At 37.6% G+C, this 17,429-nt stretch overlaps 1 protein-coding gene across 20 annotated transcripts in view; it reads right to left on the reverse strand.

The window, feature by feature from the left end:
• The window catches only part of LOC108957383 (putative disease resistance RPP13-like protein 1), a 49,001-nt gene that overhangs the window by 12,166 nt on the left and 19,406 nt on the right, over positions 1 to 17,429 (reverse strand). For 17 of the 20 annotated variants that reach the window (XR_005548169.1, XM_039306208.1, XM_039306207.1 and 14 more), the window contains 2 exons: positions 14,885 to 14,949; positions 14,297 to 14,445 (listed from right to left, as the gene is read on the reverse strand). The exons of 1 other annotated variant lie outside the window; for it this stretch is intronic. The gene's annotated coding sequence lies outside the window, so the exon portion shown is untranslated. Of the gene's footprint in view, positions 1 to 14,296; positions 14,451 to 14,884; positions 14,950 to 17,429 lie in introns of those variants that run through there. 2 more of the 20 variants (XM_039306219.1, XM_039306210.1) reach the window with 1 other exon arrangement.

The following is a 17,429-nucleotide window of genomic DNA, read 5'->3' on the forward strand; positions in this document are numbered from 1 at the left end:
ACGCATGCAAGAAGTGCCCTGGATGAAAATGGAGACTGCGGGCGTGAGCTTGATGCTGATGATGATGGTGGTTGAAGAAAAAGTGGGGCGGTGTGGCTTTAAGGAAAAGAGAAGGAGAACCAAGACGGATTCTGCCGTGTGTGTTTTTTTCTTAGAGGTTCCCATTTTCTTTTCCTTTTATTTTACTCTTTTTTCCTTTGAAAAATAAATTCGAAGGAACCTAACGCCGTTTGTCAAAATTCCAGTATATGCTTATAAAATGCTTTACCTTTAATTGCAATAAAAAAAAATTTGGAGGAAAACTGATTCCATTTTTTCCAAAAATATATGAAAACGACCTTAGAGCAAAATTTAGATATCGACAAGTTTTAACTATCAAATGGTTATTTCCGAGCTATTTATACTTGCTTTGGTAACTCGAGGTTCCTTAATTTTAGGAGGCGTGGGATGGTTGAATGATCCTTCTTGGACGTGGCTGTAATCGCTTGCTTATTGCCCGCGTTTCACCTCTCTTAGCATAGGAATGGCAATGCAGGCCTGGATATTAAGATCTGTATCTGACTTCTAATCCTATATGGATTTTCCATTACATTCCTCTTGTTCTATCAAAGTAGTTAAAGTATTTAAAGTTTTTATGTTCTTGCATTTTACACGGTAAAGAGTAGAAACCCATATCGGCTGGACTTAAGAATGATGGAGAGAAATTTTTAGAGTCTAACCAAATTTCATGATTGGATAGATTGGATAATTTTTGTCATTAGTGCTTGGCATAACCTTAGTTTACCCAAGTATCTAAGGTATCATGGAGGCTATGTATATACTAAAACAATTATTGGATCATGTTCACCGATAGGGACCAAAGATCGATCCCATATATGTTTAAACAAAATGATGGATGGGCGTGGGAGTCGCAACCCACTCTCGAAACTTACGCTTCCCTATCCCTATCCCCCTGAGAAGATGGGGATTTGAACTCCTCACCTCCCCCTTCCATGTTAGAAGGGTGGCCAATGGGGCGAACCCCCAGTGGTTTTCTGAGAAGACCTTGCGTTGGCCTTTTTTGTCATCGTGTCCAATCAAGCATAGGATTAAGGACTTGACCCCTCTGAGGACCGAGCCCCCACTATTGCACTAAATTGCATTTCATCCGCCAATTTTTAAAGGCTGAGAAGCTACACACAGTTAATACAATCATATCCTCTTACTTGACTTGAATGAAAATGTTACCGTTTTTTATTCGACTACTAACTGTTATTATAAAATTAACCCATGTTATTTTGAATACTTATACCAATCATGTTTTAGACATCATAAGTTATAAGAATCAACAAGAGTTGAGAATCTAATTATGCACATGCAGACCACATGGTGTGTGAGGACACGGGACATCTCGAGGGGTTTTACCCCCTTACGAACTTGTGGGCGTGAGAGAGAGAGAGAGTTTTGCCCCCTTACGAACCTGTGGGCGTGAAAGAGAGAGAGAGAGAGAGAAAGAGAGCCATCACATCACGTTAAGTTGGATTCTTGCTCGATCTTGCTCGATCTTGCTTTCTTAAAGCAAGATATGATTCTCTTTTTTGAGTGGGAAGACTAAACCAATTCGATGTTGAAATTTTTCTTCACAACGGATCAAGATTAACTACCATTTTAGAATTTTGGGAACAATTCAACCTACTTATTTTGAGTGAATGCACGAATTAGTATTATACCTTTCATCTATTATTACTTTATATATATTTGTACCATGCCTCGTTAATATGTGAAGTATTTATGCTAATTATAATGATTCCAAAGAATTCACAATTTTGCACTATCAAAAGCTTGTACACAAATAATTGGGGACTTGAATTTAGACTGTATAATGAATTTGAATCTGGACATCTATGTCCGAAGGCTTGAAATTATGTCAAACTCCACCATGACATGGTACATGTCATGGAGGATTTTGTAGCTAGCCATCTCGTGCCAATTTTTGCCTCCCAAGCAGCTCCTTGAGCATCAGGGGGCCAAAATTGCATCAAAGAATTGCCATTATGTTTGTTTTTTAAAAGCAAATTACCGAGGATACAACCAACAATGGCATCTTATTTTCAGTCATACATCTACTACTCATCAATAATAGTTTAAGTTTGTCTATTCGATAAGGAAAACAAGATCAAGTGCTTTGGCAGAAAGAATAGGCCTCTGTTTCAAACTACGTCCAAAGTCTTTTTTTCTTTTTTCTTTTTTTCCTTTTAGAGTAAGAATGTGAATATCGCTAATAAGATGAGGTACATAAGCTTAGGGGAGGAATGTGAATATCGTTAATAAGATAAGGTACAAAAGCTTAGGGGAATCCCTTAGCATTTCAAAGAGTATAATTATACGAGACGATGGAGGAAGGAAGACTAGCCATAAGACATTTGTTAGGGGAGGCCTACATTGTTGGTAGAGTGACACCCTTCCTCGTACAACTTTTCGAATCCTACCCAATAGAAGATGAGACTCAATTGACTTGTTTTGAAACCATCTACAGCCGCGTTCCATCCAAATACAATAGATAGTCACTAAGAAAGATAGCTTGAGGAGTCTCATCCCCAAGTTTTTGTCCTTGGTGGCCCCAATCATCTATTGAAGTTCCAAATTCCAACCTCCTACAAAACCCCAAATGTCATTTTGTGCCAAAATACTACGTCATAAAAAAGTTACACTTTGTACCTTCTAAAGACAACCACTATGATGTGACTACTACTATTGGTAGCATATCTCTACAAACAAGCTAGCCAATAAAATTATGCTTGCTAATATCGCTAGTCCAAATTAATTGTCCATAGCCAATACCTCCTATCTAAATTCCTTGTATATCTCTTTGCAAAAATATGTTTGGCTAAAGATTATAGATATTAGAATAAGTCTTAGATTGAGAATACATTGCCAAAACATAGGGATGATGACGGATGATTGATGAGGTCCCAAAACATGTGGCCCATGAATACTTTATTCCAGAGTTTCAGATCGAGTAGGCCTAGTCCTTCATCCTTTTTGTGATGAGCATACTACTTTCCATGCAATTTTGTGGGATCTATGAGTTTCAACATTTCTTGGCATAAGAATTGCCTAATCTAACTCGAGGACAATCGAAAGTCTTCGGTCTAACTCAAGGACATAATGAGCATTAAACATACGTCTTCGATCTAATTCACACTTCTTGGCATATTAGGAAGACCAAGACTTTACTGGAACTCATCCACTTTCACATCCCGGAAGATTGAGATTTTGCGGGACTCAAAATGGTTTCATTGCTTCACTTTTCACATCCCTCTTCTTCCATTCCTATGTCTCTTTTTCCAATACTAGTAGATTTCCCACATGTTACCTGTCTTGCTTAAACTTAAAAATATTATAAATTAGTATAAGAAGGAAGTAAGGAACCCGAAAAGATCTCGCCAATGGTCACGAGCGAATTACTAACTGAAGAGAGCAACAAAGGTTGTGGTGAAGCTAACTGATATTGTGCTAATGGAGATAGAAGACTATAAACTCCAAGAAGACCAAGACTTTCACCTACCAACAAGATTAAACAAAGACCAAGACTTTCAAAGATGCATACAAGAGGTTAGAGAAATCAAGAGAAAATGCTTTTTGTGCACAAGTGCTTGTTTCGTAATATTTAGAGAACATCCCCAAAGACTTTGCTGGATATCATGTCCTTTTTTATCTGAAAAGGGAAGCAAAAGTAGAGAATTTCCAAGCATTATATATGGAAAAAAAAAGTGAAGCACTTTTAAGAAAAAGTGATAAAGGAAGAGAAAATTCAATCAATTCCAAGAAGACCAAGACTTTGCAAAATAAAGTGATAAAGGGCAGGAAACTTTAATCAATTTCAGGAAGACCAAGACTTTGCAAAATAAAGTGATAATGAGAGAGAAACTTTAGTCAATCCCAAGACGACCAAGACTTTACAAAATAAAGTGATGATGGGAGAGAAACTTTAATCAATTCCAGGAAGACCAAGACTTTGCAGGACACAAATTGACTTTGTTCCTTCACTTTTTACGTCCTCTGTCCATCCCTATGTGAATGTCTCATTTCCTAATGTTGTAGAATTTCCACGCCTTACATGTAAAATTGAGAATATTGTAAAATTTAACTTTCGTCCAACCTTTTCACTATTAATCATATTGGGTTTTTCATTCATTAATATGTCTAGGTTTTCATTTACAAGTTTAAGTTAGATAAACGGAAAAAGGCAAAAAGAAAAGCAAATAAGAAAATATAGTAAAAAACTGAAAAGGGAAAAAAAAAATCAGGAATGGGGTGACATAGAGAGCGCTGCCCATCCCGCGGCCACCACCACGCCATTGTCATCAGCATCGCCGCACGATAACTCATTCCAACCCTGCGCTGCTGTCATAGTTGGCGCTACTAGCCGGACTAACCATCACAACCTATTATATTTAATTACCTGATGACTGACCTTACTTAATTTATATGTTTACTCACAATGGAAATAATGTTTTCTAGGGTTTACAATTTCTCAAGCGCCTCGTAAAAAATTGATTTCAATGTGGAAATCATATCATTCGATAGTGGATGTGAGATAGGCTCACATGCTTTTGAGTTCATTCAAAAAAATTTCTTACATCCTGTGTCGAAGATTTCACGTGGGTTGGCCCACATTGGGCCCATGGCCATTACTAATTATGACACTTCTTAAAAAAAAAAACTTTACTTTTTATATTATTTCGATTTAGGGTTTATATCACCAAAAATTCTAAATTAATACATCGATGGTAAAATTTATCTCAAATTAATTTTTTGACCACAAAAATTCTAAACTGTTACATTTATAACAAATTTATCTTCCGTTAGTATATGTTAAATTAGATTAATACTACAAATTGGTACATCTATGATAAAAAGAAGATAAAATCATAAATTATTACACTCATCAACTATTACGCGTCATTTAACTTAGCAATTTAACAGAAACTAATGAATGATAAATTTATCATAAATTTATCAAGTTAAAGTTTTAACGATTTTTGATGCCTTAAATTTTGATTAGTCTTTTAATTAGGCCTTTTAAAGATAATAATAACAATAAAAACAACAAAAAATAAACAAAAAAAAAAAGCAGCCCCTCTTCTCCTTTCTTTACTCTCGTGCGGGCCCCCACGGCCCGGCCCGCGCGACCCGGCCCAGCCGCCTCTCTCCTTCTTCTTCCTTCTTCCTCCCCTGCGCCTCTGCAATCACGCGCGGAGTATGCTGACGCGCGAAGGACGAGCTACGGCAGAGCGAGGAGCCTCTGCCGGTGGCTGAGAGGACGCGGCATTGAAGGCGAGCACGCCTCCGTGGATGGGGAAGAACTGACGCCGGTTCGACCGGCGGAGGAAGGCCTGTTGGCACACCAGGGACCGCCGGCCTAGCCACCGCCGACCGGCCCCTCCGCGCCTATAAATAGGGCACCGGAGGGGAAGGCAAAGGCACCGACGACGCGAGTAAAGATCGAAAGCAGGCGAGCTTAGAAACCCTCCCCCGAGAGACTTCAGGGGAGGCCCGAACGCTCGCACGCCTAGATCCAAAAGCTCGCGGTCGGAGGAAGGGCGGCCGGAGGAGAAGACGCCGAACGAGCCGACCAGAGGAGGTCTCGAAGGCCGGGTCGTTATCCGGGTAGGGTTTTTACGAACCGGGTTGTCAACCGGGTCGGATCCGCATAGGGTTTTCAGGATTTGGGTCGCGGCTACTGAGTTGGGTCGGACCCGGGTCGTCGTTCGGGTAGGGTTCTGCCTAGGCCGGGTTTGTACGCGTGGGCCGGGTAGCCGTTGGGCTTGAATATTTTGTGAAAACGGGCCAAAAATTGATTTGGGCTTTTACGTTTGAAAGGAAAAAATCCCGTGCTTGGGTCGACGATCCGGGTCGGTCCCAACCTGGGAACCCGACCTAGGTCTTTTTTTTAATATTTTAATATTATGGTTAATTAAAAAATTATATTTTAATAAAAAAATAAAAAAATAAAAAAATTATTTTCCAATAAATAAAATAAAAATAAAAAATGTCTCATATTTTCCAAAAAAGCCAAAAAGTCAGAAAAAGCCAAAAATAATATTTATATTTTCAAAAAAAGAACAAAAATAAAAAAATCCCTTTTATGTCCAAAAAATGAGAAAAAGGTCTAAAAAATATATATTTTTCTTTTCACAAATGCAGGGAAAATCCTTCAATCAAGTTTTCAATCCTAATTTCTCGGTTGCGTATAAGCGAATATTTCTTTTGATATTTTGTTTGGGTTTCTAATCGACCCACCCCAAAATCGACTAGTAGCGCCATGAATGGACCTAGACTTAGAACCAGGGAAGGAGAGTAAATTTACTGCAGGTATGCATCCCACAGTGGGCGAACAACCCCGTTCAAGCCCTTAGGGACAGCCTTTTAGCAGGAAATTACTCAACCCTTTAGTTCAGAGCCTAGAGACACTCAGAGATGCCAGGATGGAAACGTTTCTAACCTACCCAAGCTGCATTTCTTGAAGGATCCTACCAGGCTGAAGAAGAAGAGAGAGTTTAGAAAGCCATGGAGAGATTTTCACAAAGCACACTCTTTACTTCAGGGGACTCTGCCCAAAACATTAGAGTGCGGGACACCCTGGTCATATAACTCGCAAGACGCCCTTAAGCTTAAGTCTTATAACTTTAAAATGGTACACTTAAGTGCCATCATCGGAGTAAAATGGGACACTTAAGTGCCACTCCGGCGAAAATCCGGCCAAATGGCTGACGTGGCGACTTTCCGGCGAGCTCGGTCCAAAACGGCGTCGTTTTGCACGCGACGTGGCGGAGAAAATGCAAAACGACGCCGTTTCACGTCCACGTGTAAATAATAGTATATAAATTAATTAAATTAGATTTAAAATATTCAAAAAATTTTAAAAAATTAAGAAAAATCTTAAAAATTAAGAAAATTTTAAAAATTTTAAAAAATAAGAAAATTAAAAAAAAAAAAAAAAATTAAGAAAATTTTAAAAATTTTAAAAAATTAAGAAAAATTTTAAAATTTTAAAAATTTTAAAAAATAAGAAAATTAAAAAAATTAAAAAATTAAGAAAATTTTAAAAATTTTAAAAATTTTAAAAATTAAGAAAATTTTCAAAAATTTTAAAAAAATTAAGAAAATTTAATTTTTTTTTTTTTTTTTTAAATTAAGAAAATTTTAAAATTTTTTAAAAATTAAGAAAATTTTAAAATTTTTTAAAAATTAAGAAAAAATTAAAAAATTGTAAAAAAGGGGGAGGGGGTGGGAGGCTCATCGGAGTAAAATGGGACACTTAAGTGCCACTCCGGCGAAAATCCGGCCAAATGGCTGACGTGGCGACTTTCCGGCGAGCTGTCCGATCGGCTCCGTGATCGTGGCGGTCCCCATTTTAAAAAATCTAACTAAACCATTAGTCTTTGGATTTCTTATATGCGAAGTAAATGAAATGATGGGCGTGGAAGAAGCTGTCTGGCACAATAAATCTAACTAAATAATTAGTCTACACAAAAGTCTTGCCCTAATCGGGTGTCTTGTACCCGTCTTTGCTTTCCAAAGAATGATCTTTCAACCATCTCGGGATAGTTCTTTCGGGATGGAAGTAAGGAAGACATGCTTCAAATTTGGGTCCCGCTCCAACTTGATAAAAGGTTTGAAGCATTAATTTAAAAATGCTTATCAAGATGTTTCTTACTGGAGGGAGCAGCATCTTCTTTCAAAAACTCTCTTCTTTTTATCTCTATGAGATCACCGGTTTTCCATAAAAACATGATATAAGAGAGTAAGGGCATGGCTGAAATTAGGTGACATCGAAATGAATTTGGTCCTGTTCAGTGATTGCCACCGGAACTTCAGCTTCCTCAGAAATCTTGTAACAAAATTGTACAAGACATCATTCATATCATGATTGGTGATAGACTGAGTCTTCAACCATGTATGAAATTCTTCAAGACGTTGCGGCCATTTCTGGTAAGGAATGTCATCAATGGTGAAGAATTGTTTTGATGTAGTGGACATATGGGGAGTGGAGTTGCGAATAGGATTGCTTGTCTGACCCATCTCCATATCAGAATAATCGATTCCATGTCATCATCGGTGGGTCGGCCATTAGTCTCTACAAGTGCTTGCCCTAATCGGGTGTCAAAAAAGGAGGTCGCGGCGGACTTTCAAGATAATGGTACCCAAGATGTTGTCCGATTCTAAGGCGTGAAGCCTTTTAAAGGAATTCAGAAAGTATCTTCTTGGTACTTTCATCATACCTTCGGAGATCTTGTTGCACACTTCCAATTTTGGAGTCAATTGCCTTGAAGGCATTGTTTTGTGCTAACATAGTCTCGATTGCCGCTTAGAACAGACTTCGGCGAGGTTTTTTCTGTTTCCCATGTTCATCCACATCAGTGGGGGTAGGAATTTTAGGAACATGGCGGTATCTGCCATGAGGATCAATAAACTCTTCTGCAGCAGGGAACAATAGTTTAGAACCTTCCTTAACAAGAGGAGGAAAGTCAGTATCCTGAAACATGGCAATAGAAGAAGCAGATGGTACTTCTTCTGGAATTTCGAGGGGGTAAGAATGCTTCTTAGCCCATTTAAGGATTGGCTTATAGAATGGAGAGAGGACTTGCTTTTTCTGGGGAGGAGATGGTGGTGGTGTTTTTGGTAGACCTGGTGAGTCCTGGGATGTAATTTTAGACTCTGGTGGTGGAGGTGGTGTATAGGAAACCATGAATTGGTATTTGTCACATTCACCAAGAGTATCAACGGAGGAATCTCCGTCTAAGTATCTTTGGAACATCTTATCCTTTGGCCTTTTCCGTCGAGGGGGGGATCTTGCAAAAGGATCTACCTCGTCGGGGGAATTTGTACAATGAGAACATTGACAAAAAGGATCCCAAAAACAATGACCATAGTTGTCTTTATAGTAATGAACAGGATGTCCATCACCATCAAAATGCCTAACATGCTTCTTTGGATCCGCTCGGAAATAGATTGAGGAACACATGGTTCAATCATGAAGAGGGTTTGGAAGATAGAAGGACTTTCTTCCTTTTCCTTGCTAAATTTGATGGAAACAGGTTCCATCTTTTTCCTTACGAACTCGAGTCCGTAGACTGGAAAGGTTTGTTGTGTTGATGTAACTTCTCGTAGTTGGTAATCCAGGTCAATGATCAAAAAATTAATTTAAGGTAAATTTATGATTAGTGTATCAGGGGTTTTCGTGAAATTAAGTTATTAACCCTTTGTTCTATTTTTTGTGGGTGTAATGGAAAGTGGATACTTGATTGGATTATACCAAACGTGCCTTTAAGGAGGCTGAGATCGTGACATGCGGTTTTTCAACAGCAACAATCTCATTTAACAAAAAAGAAAAATCGAAAGAAAAATGTCGCATGTAATTGCATTATTGAGCTGGCTTCACAATGACCACAAAGGGCCATTTCTTTTATTTTTTCTTTTCATTCCTCAATAGGGTAACCAAAAGGCCCAACAGAATCTTCTTACGATGAACCCACTTTTAATATTATATAAACCAGAAGGGGCATTGTGTAATCAGCCATGTTTCCAAAAATCTTGTCCACTTATTATCTTCCTACTTTTTTTTGTTTTTTATATGATTTGGACTAAGCATATCTAATATGCCAAATTAGATATGCTTAGTCCAAATTTTTTAAAAAAATAAAAGAAATGGCCCTTTGTGCTCATTTCTTTTATTCTCTAATTCATATGCATGGTTGTTATTAAGCGAACAATTTATTTTACCAAGAGTGATTCACCAATTGCAATTTCTTTTTAGAAGTGTACATGTGTTGCAATCTTACTTGGAATTGGCAGTGTGATCTATCAGCTTCGGACAGAAGTAGCATGGGCTAAAGTATAACCTCTCAAAGATTTATAAGTGGAATCTAGTTTGTTGATGACTGATAGTTAGTAAGAATGAATGTAGGTTTAGTCTAAACCGAACTACTATGATATCTTCATGCCACTCTTCTATCTCCTGCTATTCATCTTCGTATTTGTTTGATAGAAGTTTACTGCACTTGATATCATTAATTTATTCTTGCATATCTTGATATCATTAATTTATTCTTGCATATATTAAACTATCCTTGCATACATCAAACTACATTCTAATAATTTCACAAAATTTATCATATCTTGTTTATCCGCCTGTTCACTCCACTCTAAATTGCGTATTTAGCCATAACATATATTGGATCGTAGAGCAATTAACTATGAGCATAATCCAGCTCATGATTTTCACAACTCACAACTGTGAAATAAAATTGCCACGTGTCTTCGTGGTAATTTTTCTTTTATGAAAGGACAAAGAAAAGATGTTCTTTTCTTTTCTTTCGGTGAATTAGAATAAATAAATAAAAAAGTAAAAACATGACATGAATTAATATGAGGCCCGTTCTTGGCAAAATTATGTTGATTCGACATCGTCCACGTAATAATGTAATCAGCCCAATTAGACGTGCATAATTTCGTACACATAAGCACCGTTTACCACTTTGGGGAGATCTCTCTCCCAATTAAATTCCTATCTCCATTTATTATAATTTTGTAATTTCTTCAAGTATTATCCATGTCTTTTTTCAGCACCTACCAAATTAAGTTTCAGCGCTCACAATTAAAAAAGTAAAAGCACAAATCAACGAGATTAGTCGCCATTTATCAGCAATCTGAAGCATTTGCTAGAAGGACAAGTGCATGATTAAATAATATTTTATTTATTGCAATGCTTAATTTTTTTTTTTTGGCGGAACTTTAAATTGTATTTACTATCATGCTTTTCTGAATAAACTTGCTAACCTAAAGTAGTTATTGTTTGCCAACTTTGATTGGGAAATTTGTCAATTTTGAAATTGACCATGGACGAAATTATTATTATCGTGGACTCGAAGCTAATTATCCCACAGAGCCAAACATAATCTGTGTACGTACTTCTAGTAATTTAGAGCCGATGAATATGAAAGAGGATAATTGGCACCGTGTAAATTATGCCTTTTTTCGACCAAAAAAAAAAAAAATTATGCTCTTTACATAATTTGGTCCGCAGTACATTGAGTAATAGGTAAAGTCTGTTTGGTGCGAGATTAACGCGCATTCTAAAATATGAACAATCTGAAATACTTTCTCGATATGGAAATTTATCTTTCTGACAAGACACGAGTCCATGAGTGTTCCTTTTCTAACAAAATTGATTTTCATAAATCAATATATGTTATACGACATTCTGTTGTATGAGTGAATAAGTGAAAACTCATGACAAATGCTGTTCATTTTGTTGAAGATATCCTCAGTAAAATTTTTCATGTCATCCGATGATGCATTCTAAGCACAATTACAAAAATGCCTACTTCCATGACATTATTCTTTGCATTACTCTTAATTGGGAAAAAAATACAAGAAATGTCAAAACTTTTGTATGACGCTTACTTGAATGCCGATTTTTTTTTTTTTTGCTCACATTAGTATCACAAATTTAAAAAATCATTTAGTTAGGTATCAACTCCAATTTGCCTTGCTAGAAAATCCAACGCGGATGCCAAATGTTTGATGTGGTGATGTCGGTTGTCCAACATGGCTTTGCCATGTGATGTGGACAATATTTTAATATTATTTTAACATTACAAATATTTGTTATTATTATTATTTGAATTTTCTATTTTCATTTTATTTTTTGTCTTTTTTTCTTTATGGCTGGCATTGGTCATCAGTGACCCTCGTTGGCCGTGAAACTCTTGCCTAGATTGGGTGAGGGCTGCCTCGCCCTCAGCAGTGAAGGCCCTAGGCGAGGCCGTTGGGGCCTTGTCGGCCGTTGGTGAGGCCATGAGGGCCCCACCAACTCTAAGCAGTTGCAGGTGACGCTGCCTTGCCTAGGGTAGTCAAGGTGCAATACCCTCACCCATGGCCTTCACGGCCATATCTAGGTGAGGTTAGCCTTGCCCTCATTGCAAAGGCTATAGTTGAGGGCATTGTGGCCTTGTTGGCTGCGGGCGACGTCGCCTAGAGCTAGCAAGGGCATTGTGATCTCATTGGCTATGGGCAAAATTGTTGCTGGTGACCCTCATCGGCCTTAAAGAAAAAAAGCAAAATAAAAAAAGCAAAATCTTTTTAAAAAAAATTAAAAATTCTATGTGGGACGTTTGGTTGGAAGTGGCACTTAAGTAAGCGATTTTATTTGATGTGGCACTTAAGTGAACAATAAAATAAAAGTTTTGGCACTCAAGTGAGGGCCGTACGAAAGTTTTGCCATTTCTAGCGTTTTCCCCCTCTTAATTAGAAGAATGCGTCTATGATGAAGCTAATTCTCGTATTAATCATAAAATAATTATATTTTGCTGCGAGGCTAACGTCACTGTCAATAAGCTGTGGCAAAGAATTACAAAAAAAAAAAAAAGGATTATTTGTTTGGCAACGTGAAATTATGGCAAACACGACTTTCCCGTGAATCTTTGCTGAAGAACGAAGCAGAGGCAATGACTCTTCTCCTGGAGCCTGGAGCAACCAAGACTCGCTCCACATGATTTTATTGTTAAGCAAAAGCACGACCTAAATGAGTAAGGACAAGCAATTTCTTTCTTTGAGCTGAGGCTTGCTCGGGCGCTATTATTCATGTGAAGAAAGCATAACATTTTCCAAAGAAAAAAATTATACTCCAGGGTGGCATGAATTTTATTGCTTGATTCCCGACTTGGTCCGTCCAGGCTTGCCCATTGAATAGTTCTCTAGATAATTAAAGTGTAGTCCCAGCCAAAACTCTCTTGAACTAATTACCCGAATCGTATGTCAAGTCTAATGACGGCCCACTTCTTGCCTCTGAAGTCTGAAGCACGGTGTTAGGGCTACCTACTATTACAATTGTCAAAATCTGGTGGAATCTGCATTTAACTATGAGCACCCGAAACATTTTGAATTACATAAAATCGACTTGTAAATTTATGTATAAAATCTTCCTATTCTTTCAATTTTAATTTTTATTTCATATTACAAAATTTGAAGAAGAATATATTTCAGGGAACTAACTAGGAACTCTTTTCCCCCCCCTTTTTAGGGTATTAAGCGAGGAACTCCATTAAGGCAAATATATAAGCTCCAAGGTATCAAATATCACTTCACATGCGGAATCTCGATATTAGAGGCCTTTACTTATTTGGAGCCTGCTTCAAGTATTAAGATCAGTTGATTGCGATGAACCACCCTTATGTTATGTCAATTTTTTTGGGAGTATTATGATAATGGAAGGTTGACTTGTCATTATGTTTTGACATTCGCATATTTTAAAGTTCCGCAAAAGCCTTTTTTCTTTTTTGACACGGGGAAAATTTTTCAAAAGTTATTTTAACCTTAGCAAATGATATTCCTAATTTATGAATATCCTTATATCATTGATTTACATTTATAAATTAGTATATCACGTAGTGTTGTTAGAAAAATCAATCAATTTAAGCCATTGGAGACAAATATTATTCAACTCAATCATGTAAAGTATTAATACATATTGTAAAGAAAAAATAACAGGATTCACCACACTTTTTATGAAGGCAACTAATTTGCGTTGATTAGATGAAGATAAGTGCTTTAAAGACTTCTAAAATTCTTACAAATAGTCGAGAAAAGATTGCGTATTAATTGCATAAAAAGATTCAACCCAAAAAAAAAAAAAAAAATGCTGAAAAAGAGAGACAAATAAAAGAAAACGAAAAGAATGACTTTTTTTTTTTACGTTAATCGGAATTCATCTTACTAAGGCCCTAGATATTTTCTTTAATTGCCCCATCTTTCGTCAATATAATTATTTTGATTGAATCACAGTCATTGTATTGAATTCTTCAAGTTCAACCAAAAGATTGGTATATGGAACGTGAGATGAAAATGGGAATAAAAAGAAAAAAATGAAAATAGGATGAGAAAATCAGATAGCCCCCGTCCATATTACTTTGTCGTGCGAAATAGACAACTACAGGAGTAATCAAATATACAAATTATACACATACTCGACTGCAACCGAAATTCAACAAGAAGACATACCAGGGTATTTCCCATTCCAAGTCTAAAAAATGCGATTCTTTTGATGACTGTCTTTCCTGAATGGCCTTCTTATTCTCTTAATGCAGAACTATGGCGGACCGCTAATCGCCAATGATGGTGGCCTAATAATACTAGCTAATATTCCACTAACGTGAGGTCTTGAGGATAAACCAGTAGTGATGATGCTGCTCGTTTCTTGTCTTCTCTGTGACGGAAGCTTTGGCAGCTTGGTGGGGTTATAATGACAAGACTTGCCCATCCAAGATAGATGGTTGCGAGTGGTATTGAATGACGGCCTTCTCACAATCTTAAATCAAAATACATTGTGGCAAATGTGAGGCATTCATGATGACTTAACAGGACGACAGAGCATAGTTCTCCCCGATTGCTTCTCTCCGCCTTTCCTTGACAACAAAGAAAAAGAAAATGTGCTTTGAGATGGTGTGGGAATTTAAATAGAAGAAAGATGGACTATGAACTTTTACAACGAAGTCAGATTTAATCGGATTATAATCTGCAGGGTTCATTCAAATTTAGTTGTCATATTCGCCAACTCGAAAACACCTGTTTTAAATCCTATTTTGGTATCTTCACAGTGCTGATCCTGGAAGTAAGAAAGCTTCTTAGGTTGACTTTGAATATAGATCTCGATAATTGACATCATAATATAGATTAATCTTTTAGAACATGTTAACATAAAATTTTTTAGAGCATATCGGTACACCTACCAAAATAAATAGTCTATTGTTTTTCTTTTTGCCTCTTGTATAGTTTGGTTTAACCTCAATATAATTCTTACATTTACCAAAAAAAAGAAAAAACATAATCAAATGCTTACCTCAACATTGCGTGCATTTGATCCTCCCGAGAGATTTTGCCAACTACAGATGACAGTAGGATATTCTGCAAGACAGGCATAATAGAGCGAATTTAGCTCACTGTCTAGGGCATAAGAAAAAAAAATATTTGCAAGAGAATACAACAAACACTGAAATTGCAGAAAAATATCAATATAAGAGCATTGATTCTTCATGATTCTCACACAAAGCATAGTACACATTTCCATTTACAATTTCTTTGGAGTGTCATCCAAGTGCATAATAAACAATTTTTGGGCATCACACAAAGTTCTAGATATATCATCAATATAGACCGCCACATTTGATGCTTCCCAATTCCACAAGTGGAAAGAAAAGCAACTTTTTGGTCATCACACAAAGTTCTAGATATATCATCATCATCAATAGAGACAGGCACATCCATGCAACATAATTCCAGCACCGTGATCAAGTCCATCCAAGTATTATTTGTTTTGAGGAATAGTCACTTGTATGAAACTATGGTTGACATCGTGTACCACATTAGCATTATAACCATTTCATTGCTTTACTTCCTTGTCAAACAAAACAGAGCTGCCCAAATGATGAATTATGAACTTTGACAAGTAAGTCAGATTTAAATGGATTATGATTGGTAGGGTTTGCTGACACCTAAATTTTTGCATAATTTTTAGGGTTAATTTTTACTATAAAAAAAAAAAACACACACACATGGCATATAGTTTAGAAACATTTTATTTTTTATTTTATTTTAGGCCGCCGGTGAAATGAGGATTTTTCACATATTCCGTTCAGATTTTTCATATATTCAAGTAATATACACTGGGAGGTGTATTTTGCCTGAAAATGGAATTATTTTTGGATGGAATATGCAGAAAATGCAAAAGAGAATATTGCACGAGCAAAATTGGAAACGAAATATGCAATAAAGATTCAATTTTTTACCCTATAAAAGGTGTGATGGGGTACAGAAAAAAGGGGGCCGCACATTGAATATACGGCCGTTGAGAGAAAAACGTGAGTGGGGCTTCTCTTTGGATTTTGGGAGCTTTCCGTTCGTTCTTTTGAGAAATCAATAAAAATCAATAAAAAACACAGAGTGTAAACACGTGAGAGAAAAGAAGGGCAATAGAGAGGTCTTCGTGCAAGAAGGAGCCGGATCCTTCAACTCTGAAAATTGTCCACGACCGTCAGAAAAGACGAACGGAGAATCCCTCTTCTGCAAGTTGGACATCTAAGCATTGAAAAAGCATTGAAGGAGAACCTGCGAGAAGATCGACACGCACTAGAGAGAGAACGAAATATTCTCTCTCCACGACGCTGCCCGCAAGACCTTGACTCCATCTTCGTTGTAGCGTCTTCGCGTGACCACCTCAGCAGCGCGACCAAGACCCCCACGAGTCCCGCAAATCGGATGCCACCCTTGCCGACATAGTTCCATTGCCTCGCTCGAGTCCTTCGTGACGCTGCTGCTGCCCGAGGCGTGCCACCTCGACGTTGAGCCGCCCCCTGGTTTGTGGTGACATTGCCTACCGCTGCTTTGCTGATCTGTTCGTTGGTTGCTACCCACGGGCACTTTGTTGAACCACCGTCAAATTTATCAACCGTGAATCATCCACCACGGAGCCAACAGTGAAGGACAAGTTCTGCACATTAACGAAAAGACATGAAGGAGAGCACGCTTACTTGGAAGACTTCATCACCACACCATCATACAGGGAAGAGAGGTCGTGGGAGGTGTGGGGCCTAATAGAGAGGGAGGCAATTTCTCTGGAGGTCAATCACGAAGACTCTCTCTCGGATTCTACTCCTTCACTGAGAAAACTTACAGACTTCGATGGCCAATGTAGAGCCTTGCACCATCGTGAACCCATGCTTTATTGAGAAAGCTTGCCGTGGAGCCCGTGATTGAGCAGCTGCCACACCTTACCTCTCACCATCAGCAACAAGCCCCGTCGAGCACTTGCTGATTCCTGTGTTACGAAATCGCACGTCGATTCCAGAAAAATAATGCTCACAAACAATTCACCAGACATAATATAGTAATAAAAGAGCAGAATCAGATGAACACGCCATAAAATTTGTTATCGAAGTTCACCCAAACTTGGGCTACGTCTCCGCGCAGAGGCACTCTGCGAATCCACTAGACTTCGAAAAAGTTGGAATACAACGACGATCTTATCTCAAGATCAGGGCACAAAGAGATTGAGAACTCTCATCAAGAAAAAACTCACTTTTTTCTTCTCTCTTTTTCTTGCCTCTCTATTTCCTTTTTCAGCGTCTTGACGGCTAGGGTTTTGCCATCGCTAATATATAGGTACCACTTTTAACCTAAAAGGAAATCTAATAGAAAAGACAAAAAAAAGCCCCTAAAAACAAATATTTGGCTTTATCTATAACAATCTCCCACTTGAAGACAAATATACCCAAGCACCAAGCAACTTTGCATCCATCTTCTTTAAAAAATAGTAGTTGAAAAACTTGTGCCTCTGCGATACTCCTCATCAATCAACATGGAGTAATACCAATGGTAGTAGTACAAAA

The sequence above is a fragment of the Eucalyptus grandis genome, chromosome 2 (genome assembly GCF_016545825.1).
Source record: "Eucalyptus grandis isolate ANBG69807.140 chromosome 2, ASM1654582v1, whole genome shotgun sequence".
Classification (NCBI taxonomy): domain Eukaryota; kingdom Viridiplantae; phylum Streptophyta; class Magnoliopsida; order Myrtales; family Myrtaceae; genus Eucalyptus; species Eucalyptus grandis.